The sequence below is a fragment of the Lipophrys pholis genome (assembly GCF_963383615.2).
Source record: "Lipophrys pholis genome assembly, chromosome: 22".
NCBI lineage: Eukaryota > Metazoa > Chordata > Actinopteri > Blenniiformes > Blenniidae > Lipophrys > Lipophrys pholis.
The window spans coordinates 8,759,778-8,776,664 of NC_137644.1; positions in this window are offsets into that span (position 1 = coordinate 8,759,778).

The following is a 16,887-nucleotide window of genomic DNA, read 5'->3' on the forward strand; positions in this document are numbered from 1 at the left end:
ATTAAAGTCACATTATTTTAGAAGCTAATGCTCCCAAAGGAGAAGGATTGTTGGGGAAATAGTGTCTCATCCCTTCTGTCAGTCTGGGTGAAGGCGTCACACGAAAGTGAGGGAAGGCTTTAAAAGAAACGCGACAAAGGCAAAGACATGTAGAAGATGGAGATAAAACACAGAAAGAAAGTCCTTGCCTTGTGTCCTTCTTAAACAACAGCAGCAATCCTGTGTGGATTATCTCACTTCTGTCGCACTCATTTACTCTTCATGGCGTTTCTTCTAACAGGAAATGTGACTGAAGAAGTTCCGTCGCCAGAACTAAGAAAGTTTCTCAAACCTTTCATCAGGCAAAAACTCAGAATTCATCTAAACATTTTCAGCAAAAAAATTTACTCATTCATGTTTTATTTCCATCTAAATCTGGCAGTGTTTGTGCAGCTTCCATACGTTTCTATTTTCAGCTATTTTCACAATTAAATCAATTTATTTTATTATGTATAGGGCTGTAATTAACAATTATTTAGCTAATTGATTAATCTGTATAGAAATATCACACAAGTCTTTTTTGTGGATTTATTGTGAAGGGCTCCCACACTTTGAACGACTTTTTTTTTTTTAATGAAATTTGCCCTTCTGATGTCTCTGTTTCCTCCCGTTTCTTCACAGGAGCTTTGGCCAGCCGCCTCTGCCGTCTTGCTGAAGGCTTTGACCAAGCTGTGGCGCACGTGTTGCAAAACAAGGCCAACCATTGGCTGTTGGCTACTTCTCCTGCTGTGCTGGTAGATTACATCAACAGGTGGCTCATTACTGCCACACTGTGGTAGCTGCTAGAACACATAAGTTGAAAATTTCAAAAAAAAAAAGGCCGCTCACGGTAAAAAAACAAAAACAAACGGTTAATAACCAACAAATTGATGACTAAATAAGCTATTTTAATAATGAGTTTTGGATCAATCGTTGTTTAAACCCTGCATATACAAATCCAAGAGGCTTATGCAAACAGAGAAATACCACTGATGACCTCTGGAGGCAGTGTTAGCAGTGGAGCTCATGAGCAACAAGCAAAATGAACAAAGACAACAAGAGAAATAGTGGAACTCTTAGTGGATAGACTGTATGAGACCACATTTAAACATTTTCAAAGTTCTCTTTTTTTTCTTTTTTTGTGCAATCAGCAGTTTGACACTGGCAGTGAAGATTTGGCAAATTTGTCAATAGTACAATACAAATAAATAAGGCATTGTTTAAAGGCATATGAAAAGACTTATCAACATAATAGTATTTATTGCTAATATTATTGTCAAAAGCAAAGAGATAACGTATGTTTATGTTTATATTTAAAAAAAGAAATGTCTGGGAAGTGCTTATGCTTACAAAGAAAGAAGAAAAAAGAATGACTGAGAGGCCCGCGATGTGAAGCGAACTGTGAAGGCAATGAGTCAAGTCGAGAATCATCCAAGGAAGGATGAAACATACGTACATCTGATGCATGCTGGGGGATTTTCCATCACAGCACATACTGCAGCATTTACTGCCATCATAGTCTTTTTCAGATATTCTGCAAATGAGAGAAATATGATAATAAAGCAACAGATTCTGTACTTCACCTAATTTGTGTAGAGTCTGCGCTGAGAGTATAAAACAATAAAGCAAAGAATCAAGGTTCACTCCTCTCTCGCGAAGATTCTCAATACATGAAAGATGCCGTCGCATTATACACGAGTCACCTGAGCATGACACCAGAACTCATTACTCGAAACGGTATAAAGATTGAATAATTCATTTCAAAGCGATGTCAAGCTTTTCAAAGAAAAAAAAAAACAACTAAACAATGGATTAATTTTCAGACGTATTCATGTCTGAATAATTGGCACAATCTTGTCAATGTACTTCAAGTCTTAAACATATTTCTTCCACGCGGTTCTTCATTAAGAGCTGCTCGGGTGACTCAGAGTCACCTCACTTTATTTTACTTTCGTCAAAGTTTTGTTTTTAGGACTTTCTTACGCAATACTGTAACATTATGCAAGAACAACTAATTCATCAAGTTTCGCTCTTTTCGTTTTACCTTGAAAGGTAATTTTGCCTCTCTGGGGTATTAATCACGAATATATAGACTCCAGTTTCTTCAAAATCACAGATTTATCTACATCCGCTGCGAACAGGACCATGGAGTGTCATCCATCTATCTTCTTCCTTTTACTCAAGTTTAAGGATACAAGGAGCTGGAGTCAAGAGTTTTAGGGTCAGCCATGAGAAAGAAATGACAGGAGGTAGCGTTTTCATCATAGAATTAGAAAAAAAAGAGTCGAAATGCAAAGTGGAAACGTCTCCTCTGGTCAAATAATTCTGACTATATAGGGTTGCTCACTGCTCACGGAGCACCACCGGGATACGTCGTTAATACTCTTCAACGTCCTAATACTGATAACTACACTGTGTTTGTGAGCTAAAAGAGATGGATTACTTTGTTATTGACGCCCATACTGAAGTTATTTAGTTTATTTCAGTCGCATTTATACAAAGCAGCAAACAAGAACGTTATCACAAAGCATTTAAACGCCCAGCAACTGAAAAAAGGAATCGACTGAAGCGTGTGGCTTATCTTGCCGATCCTGCGCCATCTAAAGGATTACAAAGAAGTTCATCAAATTCCCTGCAAGGCATTTTGTAGAAGCAGACACATTTCGAAGTGCGGGATAAAAAAGAAAAAAGAAAAAATCTACCTCCTATCATTATTTTTTTTTTCTTCTCATGAGGGGCCCTAATAGCCTTCCATACAAAACCAACGATCCAGAGCACTCCCTGGATGGCTCGCCAGTCAATCAGACGGCTAACACACAGAGAGGAACGCAATCAACGCATACGTGTTCACGTTTAAGAGAAATTTAGGCTCACCGCTGACTCTAAGCTCATATGCATGTGTTTGGATCGTGGGAAGAATCTCAATCGCCTGGATAAAACCCATGCAACAGAGAAATATCCCATATTCTCCACGCGAGGCAGAATAACTAACCATGGCACAGTCAGGAGCCATGAATGACAAAAATACATCGAAGGGGGAGCGGTGCGGAGTCTACTTACGGTCAAGAATGTGGGTAAATGGTTTGTGCAGGAAAATGCATCACATCTATAATGGAATATTTGCTGAATCTCTTCAAAAAGCGAATAATCAATGTTTTCCTCATTTGCATACCATCCATTAAAAAGTGATTAGTAATCTTATAAGGCAGCGGACCTTCGCTAATAACACTCTGATGCTTCAGCGATGATAACAAGAACAAAACACTACAAAATAAATGTGATTAAAATGTTGTTGTTTTTTTTTTTTTTTGTGAGTTTTTTTTTTCAAGAAATTTCAATATTACCATCCAGCAGCCAAAGCAGCATGTTTATTCCACTGGAATCACATCAAACCCGGGGCTCCACGTGAGGCAGATGTGCTACGAAACAGCTGACTTGACTCTTAATTGCCAAGCAAAACATTCCATTTCTACCCTGCGGACAACCCCCTTTCCGTCTTACAACAATAGAATCTATGTGTATCCAGCTGTTAGTCATTTCCCCTTGTTCCCCAACATCCATTGTGTTGAATAGAGGCAAAAACACTGTGCGGGATTGATATTCAGAAAGTACACAATATAAGAAAAAAAGGTTAATAGAGTGCACATAATCTATTCTCCTCAAAAGACGGCAATTGAATTGCCCTCCACGCCTTCAGCAAACTCCAAGTTAGAACGCAAAAGAGAGAAATGGAGGTTCGTGCATTTGAACCAATATCACTTGGCCCAAGGAGCACCTCAGCCACTAAATACTTTACGTCCCCCTTTTTTTTTTAAAACCAGACTTTCGCCATCAGCTGGTTGTTATATTTACGATTCCATCTCAACATTTGTCATCCGGAGTCCTACATTTGCGGTTCGCTCTAATTTCATCGGCAGGTCCGGGGGAAAAAGAAGACAGATGCAAACAAGCATAATCAGTTCCCCCGGGAAGCTTCTGCTGATGGGTTAAAGCAGTGCCCTGTGCTGCCAGCGGCCATTAGCCACTGCGTCTAGTGCCAGCTCTGACAGAGCACGGGGATATTTAGGACTCAGGGATAATTTGGAAAAAGCCCTATAATTGGCTGCGATCTGTCTGACAGCTTTGAGTGGAATTCCCTGGAGCCGCTACATCGATGACTCTTCCTGATTCGAGCCGAGAACGGCGCTACTTTCTGCCGGGGTGTGTTTTCAGGGAATCCAATGGGTATTGTTGAGGGGTTGTTTTGGTCTGCACTCCTAAAACAATTGAAGAAACTGAGGACCGATGGAGATGGAGAGGTTTATCTACTTTTTCGCCGTGGGGCAAATCGTTAAAGGATCGTACTGGTTGACGTGATGTTCACCTGAACGTTCGAGTTGAATCCAAACAAATTTGTTTCATAGTGAAGAATGAAAAACTGAGGCTGTCAAAATTAACACGGGTTAATCCATCATCATGATTAATCTGATGTCTAACCCATCTGCAGCACAGAAAGCCCCGAAAGGTCTCTGGCAACGTGTTTCGGGCCGTTCGTCCAAGTAGATTTACAGCCAATGTTCAGTTGATCCTGTAGTGACACAGAACCCACTTGATGTGAAGACGCGAAACAGCATGTTGTCTGACTTGATGGGAAATTTGAGTACGAAAACCAAAAACAAGGACGGGACAGTCGACCGATATGCGTTCATATATTCCTTTCTTTCTTGGGTACATTTGCTCATGCAAAATGAAAGGTGATTAATATTGATTAGAAATGATTATTTAATCACGATGAATCAAAATTAATCCACAGCAACCCTGTGATTAATCTGATAAAAAATTAGCTTGATTGGGTAAAAACGCATCGTTATTCAATTTTTGTATCAGAAAGGTTTGCCGTTTACTCGTCAGTATTTAAAAAAAATATCCGTTGACACAGAAATGCTGACAGCGATGTAGGGCCACTAGTGGGTGCTGTTTGTTTGACATTTACAGAGATGGATATTTTCAAAAAAGGTCATATTTGGAAGCAGTTTTCAAAAAGTTTTTCTTTTTCACTTGAAAACGTTGTGTAACTAAGGCCTCAGACTTCATTAAGTTATAATATAGACACCTGTATTACGAGATGATTTTATTAATAAATATCAAAGTTGTGTAAGAGTACCATCAGAATTACGTGCTGCAAACTGAAGCTTAAAAAGTTCCTGTCATAATCAATATTATTTGGTTTAAATTATATCCACCTTCAGTCCTGCATTTTTGTCAATCTCAAAAGATTTTATATAAAGATAGTTTATATGTTTTAGTCGGTTGAACGCAAACGTGATTCCTCATTCCTCCAACATTAATGCTTGTAATGTGATGCATGGAGCAGGGTAAAAATGATCAAGTTGAGCTTCCCAAAAAAAACTTCTGCATTCTCATCTCCACACATGCGATAGAGAGTGTGAAGCCGGTGCCTGTCATATCGCTGGCTTTGAAAAGTTTGCAGTGCCCCACATGCCTGGTGTCAGAACGATGAAAAAAGTGGGGACTTCTGTCATTATACAATCCAACAAGCTCTTCATCTGAGGCTACGAAGACGCCGTTTGAAAGTTTGCCACACATACTTGCACTCACTTTACCTCACAGTAACCTTATACTTGCACTACGCAGATTCAGAATGAGAATTTTACATTTTTTTTTAAATAATTGATCACAAATGTGATCCAATGGCCACCTCAGAGACAAAAGGATAAACCAGACAAGAGGCTTAACCTAACTACACAGTTATGTTTTGTTTGAACATGACAGACAAAAGTAACGGAACCCCTTTAGATAATGTGACGGAAACCTCGCCACACGCCACAATCAAGAAAAGTATTCATCTGAACAGGTGAATATGCTCATGTTGTAACGTACTTTTTACATTGTGCCCGTTGTAGATGTGTATTCTGTTCATTTGATGTGTGTGTCCCAAGCTGTATTTATTACATACAAGCACACTGCACTGCTGCACCAATTAAATCCCTCATTACATGTTAGACAGTTTAGCGCGAGCACTCAATCTTGGTGACAGAAAAGACGTCAGTTCAACCAACGCCAGTCATGTTTTATGTGGCTGAGGTATGTGCAAACTGCGCTACATCCTGATAAAAAAGCCCCACATGCCCACTCCGCCTGTTAAAAATAACAAATTGCACTCTGGGCGACAGTATTAAGATAAAATGAAAAGGGGAAACATGAGCACACGAGCTTCATCGCAGCCAATCGACCACTTTTTTTCCAACCTTCAGCGTTCCAGGTAGCAGATTACTTTGAAATTACAGAGTTTGCACAACCACAGATCAATAGGAGCAGAGGAGGTATCGCTCATGAGGTGGAGTCACTGAAGCAGTCCGTGATCAGATAAACTGGTAAATGGGTGTCCTGGAACATGATAGCGGCGTGTCCAGCACTCAGCAGGTGATGAAGCACTCCTCCTCCGCCGTTGTTTACTCGACCTTGAAACCTTGATCCCGCCGCGCAGTCAAAGTACGGCGTGATGAGCGACACGCCGTCGACGGTTTCAGGACTCGATCAACGCTGCGACTCGCAGCCGGAAAACGCATATTTGTTTTGTGTTTTCATAAAAGATTCATGTATGCGCACAGAGAACAATTTCACAGAAGCTGGATTGTTATTAAGTTGACTTTCAACTATAAATCTACCAAGTCACAGGTCAAGACCCTCTGAAAGTGGCCATTGTTATTAATGTCCATCTACTCAGCATGTGCAGAAGAACTGCCCTTGATGTGCCATGAGCATGACAAGACCATCAACATCACCACCAATGACTGTTATATGTTGTAACTAGTACAAATGGATAATAACAAATAAGAACGCCATGTTCTATTCATAATACCTGCATTCAAGGGAAGCTTTTGTTTTGATACACCGAATGAGAACACCATTGCAGGACGAGATGACACACAAAACCCTCTTTAGTCCTGGTTGCCAACTTACAAATATTAAACTAAACTAAACTAGATCTACTAACTAACCACATGAACTAAGCAACAAAAACACAACACAATCATCACCAACACTAACAAGCCTAATATAACCCCAAATAAGGACGTTTGAAACACCGCTAACCCAACTCCCATAATGCATTGCAGCGGTCAGCTCGGTGATGCTACAGTATGTTTCGGCTGGCGAGAGTTTATCTAACAAAATGAAAACTGTGCTTTTCAAAAAGTTGTGTTTTTCCTCGTTTCCGTTGAGATCGAGTGTTTTCGAATACAGACACTTTATTAATCCCGAGGGACATTCAAGATTTCAGCAGCCCACTCACCACAACAAAATAAAAGAAGGTCCATAAAAAAACAAGCAGGTCAGTAGCCATATTGACATTAATGGCAAGTACGTTTAGTACACAAAACACTTCTAATTTCAAAATCTGTAGCTATACTAAATGTATTTAAAGTCGATATTTACAGTATTTACACATTTTAAGGCAGTAAATGTCATAAACTACTCACACAGAAGAACTATTTTTCACGGCCCTGGTATAGATGTGCAGTAGCAGCACGTTGACAGAGCTCCAGCATTTTCCAAAAGTTCCACCTTGGGAGCCGTTTCCAAAAGGTTGCGTTTTCAGTGCCTTGAGCACCGTTGTCGTCTAAACGGAAAACCAAAACGCCACAGATGTTTTTCGTTTTCACTTGAAATCCTTGCCGTGTAAACGGGCCCGGAGGCCGACATGGAAACTTCCAGCTGTCTTCTTCTTTTTCTTCTTCTGGGTTTAACGGTAGTTTGCATCCAGAAAGTTGCATTACCGCCATCTGCTGGTTTTACCGTTCTACATTGTTTCCCACCCTCTCTTATAGGCAGCTTTTTTCGTCCCTGATGACGGCTTCCCTTCCTCTTCTTTTTCTTCACTTGGGTTCAACAGCAGTTGACATCCGTGAAGTTGCACTACCGCCACCTGCTGGTTCCAGTTAGTCCATACCATTCCCGCCACTCCAAGAAGGAAAGATTAGCACTGTACGGGAGGGCAAAGCGTACCCAGGCCCAAATCTGTCATGTCATCCATACCGTTGTGCTCGGTACCTCAACAGAGGGGTTCTGAAATATGGCGACGGTACTTTCGGTACTATCCGCAACTTTTGTCAGAGGAAACGAGGCTTAAGATAATTCTTCTTGGTTGGTCCGTAAATTCATTTTTCATCAAGCTTTTGTTATGTTTGCAACACTACCGCAGTCTGCCCTGCACTACTGTATTAAGGAGTGTATCGATGTCTGAAGGACATTAATGCGTGCTTACTTGGCTGTTCTTAATGAGGCAGCACTCTGCCACTGAGGCCACAGCGGCCCTTGATGATTAAGCTCCTGAAAGTTCTCTCTGTCATATTGTTGCTTGTCCTCACCACTTCTCTCTCTCTCTCTCTCTCTCTCCTCCGTTAGTACGAGTATCTTCTTTTGCTTTTCATGCTGAGAATACCACAAACATCAGAAAGTCCCATTAAACGAGAAGGAAGCGCCGTCTATTAATTAAACGCAGCGGAAGACAAAGAGAAGCGAGCGCTCCAGCGTCGCGTTCAGTGCTCAGCGGCTCCTGGGAAGGCAGAGGAGGGAATCAAGACAAGCCGTCATCAACCGGCAGCAAGAGGAATGATGATCATGTATAGCAGGACGGCTGATGACACATCAGTCAGAGGGGACCGAGCAAGTGGAGACATTAGGCCCGCCGTTATAGACTGGGTCTTACCCTCGAGTGCCACCTGTACCATTAGTCACTCGGTCCCCTCCATCAACGTGCCGCACTCAGACAAACAGTGCCTTGAGATAATAAATAAATCATTAGGAAAAACAAAGAAGATCTTTCAAAGATTCCACTGCACCACAGGCTACACAGCGAGCCCAGCACTCGGAGGGCACGGCGCCCTCATTCACCGTGACTGAGAGGAATGGCCGACTGAAGTCCTCTCTAAGTCTTTCTGGAGTATCTTTTCTTTTTTCTTTTTGTTTCAGCAAGTTGGCCGGGAAAGTTTGCAGCAGCTGTAAAATACATCGAGTCGCCACTATTTTTCAAAGTGATCTGTAACTTCCTTTACTACAACACGGAAACAGAGTTGTTCCATAAACCTTAGCATCTCAGACCTTGAAAAAAAATTATAAAAAAGTGAACCAATTCCAATTGGAAAACATTTGCTTGGGCATGAATAAGCACCAGTATTAAAAATAAAAAACGAAACATTTTCTACTCGAGTGAATGAACGATCTGACATAGTTCGATATCGGCTGAGGGGCCAGCATAGGAAGCTTATCAATGTACAATGCAAAAGTCAATTTATCCACAAATATGACAATGAATATCTCGAATCTTGAATGACTGAAGTATTATTGTTCACGCTCAACAATTGTTTCTGAAGTATTTCTGGACTCTCCGATAAACTGAACTAAATGAATTGAGGTGCGAAGAAATGGAAAAACAAGTCCACGTGTCCACCATGTGGTTCAGGGACAAAGACTTTCACCTTTACAAAACCAAAACAAATGAGGGAAATATATTTAATTGCACGCTGCCCGAGCTTATTGATTGAAATATTAACCTGCAACAAATTGCCTCGTTCTTTACTGCCGTTCGAACAGAAGCAGAGCGGCGCTTCAGAGGTTTTGCAGAATGATGATTACCTGCGACCGCGGAGGACGTGAGATGAATTTGCAAACGGCAAATTAGCCTGCATGCAAAAGGCAACCTGACAGAGGCCATCGAAAGCAATGAATCTTTTTATTTATTTATTCGTTTGCTGAGATTTATATCTTTTAATCATTTGGTAATCCGTTGGTGTGTGTGTTGATTTAAAGTAGAAATCTATTGATTTCTTTGTCAAACTTCTTTTCTTGTACAGAGAATCATAAAAAAAAAGGCGGTAAAAAAAGTGGCGGGAAGCGACGGAGAAACTTTTTTTTTATTTTTTTCCAAAAGTCGCAGAAACAAAATGCCGAAGTCCAAAAGCAAACAGCGTGCGCAAACATGTCTGGCAGCCGCGCTTGCCTTCGACGTGCCCGGCCGTCATAGCAGCGGTAATGAATTTGCTTTTATTTCCAATTAAAATGTCCCTAATAGCATTGCGGTTTACATCGATTCCACTACAAATGGCTTTCTCAGCCGAGAACATTTGCACTGAGGCAGCTCATGGGATTTGAATGGGGCTCATCGCACGTTGGCTCCCAGTACAAACAAAGAAGGACTGATAAGTAAATAGCCCATAACAGATTTATGCTTATGCATGTGTATTATGAGCACGTCGGAACCGAACGGCCAGCTTTAAATGTTTACGGCGGCTTTGTGTGCCTACTCAATGGACTCCAAACGCACCGATAAAGACGTCAATCTCCAGCTCATTGCGCTTTCCGTCCGTCTCTGTCCGACTCCAGTGTCCTGGAGATGTAGAAACAGACGCTCACATCACTTTCTTATTCGACAGCTGACATGCTGTAAGATGGAAGAGGGCGATAGTTATTATCTGTGACTGGCTTAGATTTGCCGACAATTTAAGTGATAGCGTGTTCTTCTACATCAAGGATTCCCTGAAGGCTGAAGGTGAGAGGTGAAATACAATACATTCATCAAGAAGTTTGAAGACAATATGCATTGTTTTTCTTCATTTGACCGATAATAATATGCTTCTTTTTTTTTTTTTTTCTTTCACATTGGAGTGTGCCACTCAATGACGACACCTTGCAAATGAATTTATGGATTTTGTGCCTTAAGGCCTCATTTACATGACGTTTCAAGTGAAAATGCTTTTTAGCTTCAGGGATGTCTTGCGTTTACGTGGGAATATTTAAAAAAAAAAACGACGTCCGCTTCCATGGAATTGGCAGAAACTGCGGTGAGCGCAATGCTCTAAAAACATGAACGATGGCGAGTACGCGGACATTCTAGTGGACAGACAATGACGTTGGTAAAAACCACCAAGTCCCAGGAGAATTTGGACCGGGACTCATGACACTCTGGAGGACACGTCGTTGTTATTGTCCCGTCTACTGAGCACGTGCAGAAGAACTATTTACTCCGGCTGTGGTGTGCAATGTGCAGTAGCAGAGTTTCAGAAAACTTGTACTTTGCCTCATTTAATTTCTTTTTTACTTGTATGAACATGGACTTTATTGCCATTAGCCCAAATACATACTGAACATTATTTTTAACATGCACATGTTGAATAAAACATTCATTGTGTACATGTTGAATAGCAACATGTCTCTTAATTCATCTAATTCTTATTCAGTCCTATTATGTGTATTATTTCTTCCTGGGCCTTCTAAATTGTGTGAATTGTGTAAACACTTGTTGTTGAGAATGAATGAACATCCTACATTTACCTGCTGCTAAACAAGAAAATTAAACAAAACAATTATTGTCAATTATTGTCATTTTTGATGGAATGGTGTCGATCATGTCCTCGCGACTCTGATCCCTTTCGGATCGTGCATACCAGCTGATAGAACTCCAACCAGCTGGCCCCTGCACTCCTGCCAGTTTATTGCTAATTTGTGCCTGCTTATAGGAGGGCGTACGGCGCGTATATCGCACTCCTGGAGGCTCCGACGGGCTCGTGAGCCTTGGTACAGACGGTTAGTGTGTCCCCTGAACTGTTCGCATGTGTACAGCATGCTTTTAATTGCTCCGCCAGGTCACAATTGGCTGCTTGATTTACACCAGCAACATCTGGCCGCCAAGTTCACATATGTAACGGGACTTCAGGGGTATTTCTACTTAATGTGGGGGGGGGGGGGGGAAAAGATGCATTTTTCCATCTCGTCACTTTCTTTTGCTCCAGTCAAGTCATGTAATCTTTCTTTTTTTTTTTAAACAAAAATTGTCCCATTATTCATTAAACTTCCTGGAGCAGTGCTTCCTCCTCCCTTTCGGATTAACGGTGGCCAGTCAGGCTTCAGCGTCTCCCTTGAGTTTAAGGCGGTTTTGTGTGTGCGTGTGTGTGTGTGTGTGTGTGTGTGTGTGTGTGTGTGTGTGTGTGTGTGTGTGTGTGTATGTGTGTGAGCTCGCGTCACTCTCGGTACGTGGCATGAAAACATTGCATTTGCATGTAACTCGAAAAGTTTGACTCAAGCATGAAAACCCTGTCAAAGTAGAAATAAAATAATGAATCTGAATTTATTTACTTTTTTAAAAACTTACCGGAACATTGCGCTTTGGTAGCTCATCTCCATTTCTCTCATCTTCATGATGTCCATCACTGAAACTGTTCGAGGGATCGAACAAACGAAAAACCACTTCCAGTTCTTCTCTTAATCAGTAAATACTTAATGGAACTAATCCAGGTAATTAAATTCAAATTAGACCATGTTTACATGTTTTGAAGTGAAAACGGCGTTTGGAGTCACTGGAAACGCAACACTTTGAAAACGGCTCCCAAGGTGGAACTTTTTGAAAACACTTGTGGACTCCATCTCCATGTAGCCGTTAAAAAAAAAAAAAAGCAACTTTTTTGGCATCTGGGAACTTTTGTAAACTTTTTTTGGGGGGTCTAATTTTAGAGTGAATATTCAAAATCCCCGTCGCTTTCCAATATACTCCAGCACACTCCAGTAACCTTCAGAAGTTGCGCCGAACCCCGTTACAGACCTTCTTAAATCTACTTGTCTTTCCCAAACAACATGCAAGAAATCACCCAAATTCAAGTGTTTAATCAAAACACACATTCGCTGAGTGATCTTCAATTTAACGGCTGATTTCATGGCTGGCTTACCTAAAAGGTCGCGGGACCGGCAAAACTCTCGACTGGGGAAATAAGTTATAGATTTTTGGGAAAATCAGTCATAAGCTGGAGTGATGCGAGAGGCAAGGAGTCAATAATGGATCAGGCGGAGGGAGACGGAGCACGAGATACCCCCAAAAGGCAATCAGCAGTCCGTATTAATTATGCTAATGGCTTAGATTTGCCACTTCATTAAGCACCATTTCGAGGCCGTTGATCACAAGGGTAGCGCCGTATAAAGGGCGGATAATACCAAAATAAATTCAGAGGAGAAACGCGGAGGCTTGGTGGCGCGCGTGAGCTAATTATAGCATCGGGTAATTACTGTATAGTCATTTGGCAATCAATTAGGAGCCGTTTCTCAGCGCATGAGTGGATACTGTATGCATTTGGACTGACAATGATTATAATAAACACTTTTTAATTATTTCTTAAGTGTTGTTTTTCGATTCAAAGCAAGCCGGCTGGATGAATTGTCATTAAAAAGGGAGAGAAACAACCCAAAAGAAAAAAAAAAAAAAAAAAAAGGTCCCGCAGTTAACTCTGGAGAACAGCAGGTGGGAGCAGAGTTCAGTTGAGCTTATCTGCTATGATCTGATGAAACCTCTGTCAAGTTGTGAGCTCATGCTCTTGCAACTTTTAAAAAAATTCCCTTTTGCAGCTTGAGTAACTGTTGTGGGGAGAGGAAGGGACCGGGAATCACTGATCTACACAAGCGCCACATACACCATTGGACAAGTTGCTTCCCGGAGAGAAGGCTTTAGGGGTCGTGGTGCACGTTCCCCAGGCGATGCAACTAAAAAGTTGAATTTAAAAGTTATTGCAGTTTTGAATTTTTTTATTTCTATTTTTTTTGCATTCCTCACCCACTCGAACCACTCGCTCACTCCCGGATCCGTCAAGAATATTTGCGAGCTCGACAGATGGTCTTTGATAACACGTGAGCGTTGCCGCCATCGATGGGCGATCGGTTTGTCTTTGTTCCACCGAGGCGACCATACAAACACGCCGACTGGCCCGGAGAGGCGGGCGTCCATCGGACCAGCGGAACCGTCTCTCACCTTCCCCTCCCGTCTGGCGGCTTCGCTCTGGATGCTGCTCGCTTTGACGGGACCTGATGCAACTCCCCACCACATTCTACGGCTCGGTTACATTGCCTCTATTGATTTCTCCCCGCCTGCTTCTGCCCACGCCGACCCGTCAGCCTTTACATCACTGCCAGCTGGCGTCACGCGGACAGGCGGGGGGGTTCAAAAGCAAGACGACTCTATTAGGAATTCTCGCCGCGATCCCAAAGTTTCCAGAGGTCTCGGGGCTGAATTCGAGGGAAAAGTATCTGAAGTCTTCCTCTTTCAGGCGGCGACGCGTCACATAAACCGTGTGACTAAACGTCTGACGGCATGCGGATCCAAAACATCCAAAACACAAATGAGTGACGTGTCCGTCTTCGACTGGCGCTTTCGACTTTCGTTCCGGGTCGCGGGTGTTTTTGACCTTGACCAGAGTAACAGAGGGGAAAAAAGGAGTCCTTCTCGGGGCTTTCAGAACAACAACGTGTCTCATATCTACGGTCATTTGGGGGGAATACTTTGAGAAAACTTCGCTATACAAATGCAAACTCAACATAGAAAAGTGCAAACAGGGTTTTGACTCATGAACTTGAATCATTGTCGTCATTTCTTTTCAATTTAATTAAGTTTAAAGCCAAAATCATGTGAGGAGGATGTGCCAATAATATTGTGCATTTCTGAAAATAAAGTTGCAAAAATCATACATCAAATAAATGCCTTCATTTTTTTTAATTAATCCACAATATGAAGCATATTTTGAGTTAAAAGTTCTTTTTCTGGCCCTTCAGTTCACAGACATGCTCCACAAAAAAGCAGACGTCCTGCGCTCAGAGGCGTCCTTGAACGCCTCTCAGGTTGACTCAAACACTCCCTGCTGCAGCCTCGTAAAAAAAAAAAAAAAAGAGCCGCTCACGTTACGCTACATGACACCCGAACACCGGAGTGACCAAACGCCGGTAAACTCTGCACACGTCATCTCAAGAGAATCAGCGCCACTGCAAACAGCAAAAGACCAAACAACCTTTTGAGGGAGTTCTTGACGATTCTGTATATCGTTTTTACAGATATAAAATCTTCCTACTTTATAGTTGATCGATTTTTCGTGGATAAAACATTTTCACAAGATTTAATTGTACTCACCTTCATTTTTATGGTAGGTACACTTAAGTTGTAAAATCCAGAAAACCACAATGTATTATTTTAAAAGTAATTAAGGGGAGGATAGATGGGACCTTGTATCACGAGATTTTCAGCACCAACCTCCTTCCTGGGTCTTCCAATGACCTGAACGACACTGTCGGGGTAAATAAGCAGAAGCGCCATCAGAAGCATTTCAAGGTCCTGGAGTGACGTAGCCCGTTTCCAGACCTGAACTCAATAGAAACTCTTTGGGGAGGAGCTGAAACCTGAAAGAGCTGGAGAAGTTCTCTATGGAGGAGTGGGCAAAAAACCCCTGCTGCGGTCAAGAACTACAGGAAACACCTCACCTCTACTTGTTAAAACTTATTCATTGTATTTTCTTTGCAAAAAAATGATAAAAAATTACTAACCTCTATATTCATTTTAAGTGGGTAAGTTTGCTAAACTGGCAGTGCGTCTAATACTTCCTCAGGCCTCGGGGCGTGATGTTTCAGTACAGAGAGAACCCCGTCAGCCATGCTTGGCTCAGCTGCCGGACTTTGGACGTTCCTGTCGACTATTTGCGGCCAGTTTAAAAGAGAATTCAGGACGGACACTTACCTCCCGAAGCAGCCGACCAGTTAAGGCGAAGAACATCTCGTCAGTCTGGGCGGGAAACAGCAGCTCCGGATGAACGATATCGAAGTGACTGCGGCTCGCACCTCCAGCAGCAGCTCCATGTCGGTTTTCTTTTACCAACATGCTTGGCTTGACAGCTCTGTGGCGCCGACTAGTGGCAGGCTGCTGCATGACATTTAATCTTGATGGTACATAATTAAAACGTCAATGTATTTGAACCGGCCCAGTGTACATCGTTTTTGCGATTTCATTTCAGAAACACTTCTGTTTTGAAAACGACGTCCATTTTAGGGCTTCAATTAACACCGATTCTGCAAAGCAATTAATATTAAGACTATTTTATACGATTATTCAATTATGCTTTTTTTTTTTTTTTTGAATCTTTTGAAACATTACTATTGTATATATTTACATATTTAAAACTATATTTTTGTAATACAGAACAATAATCATAAAATGTGACGACTGAATATTGGAGAAGGGGTGAGATTAGAACAAATTAAGAATGACTCGTGTGTGTGTGTGTGTGTGTGTGTGTGTGTATCGGTATGACAAGGAGTGTGTATACTTGGATATAGAGTAGGTCCAGCCTTACTCGAGATAAGTTAACTATCACACCTCTGCCGCTGCCTTTGTAAGGAAAAGGTATACATTTTTAGAGGAATTCATTGGTCAGACCTCCGACTGAATCCCACACGGGTGGCAAGAATTGGTACGACAGCAAAGTTTAGTTTAACATCCCCGGGCACCTACAAGGCCACGTCATACCGGGTTTGTTCCTCATCTAACGGGCAGAAGTGCTTTCGCCTGCAACTTCCTCTTGGTTTGTGTCAGGTAGTAAGATCCTCTATTGTTCAAACTGACTCCGTCGTATGAAAAACAAACAAAAAAAACACACCCAATGACAATTACAGGCTATATGTGCAGAAGGGTCCACAGACTCGACACGACCGCTTTAATCTCCTGCCGATGACGGCAAAACTTCCTGTATCACAAAAAGGCAGAGCTCATTATAAAGCCAGACACCCAAACGTATCCAGAGGGCGTCGAAGTGCGTCTGCGATTCGTAATGGAAACAGCCCAAGGTGGCAGATTGATGCAAAGATTAGAGTCCGCTGTGTTTTTATGTTTTGGGATGGAGTTGCTTAAATTCGCAAATACTGATGAGATTGCTTGAGGCTCGGAGAATACCAAAGTTATACAATTTGTCAAACAGCATGATGTTCCATGAACTAGAAAATTAAAGCAGTTACTCATTTGATTGCGCCACATTGTGTGAATGTGCTGGAAAATAGAAAAAAAAAAAATGAAAA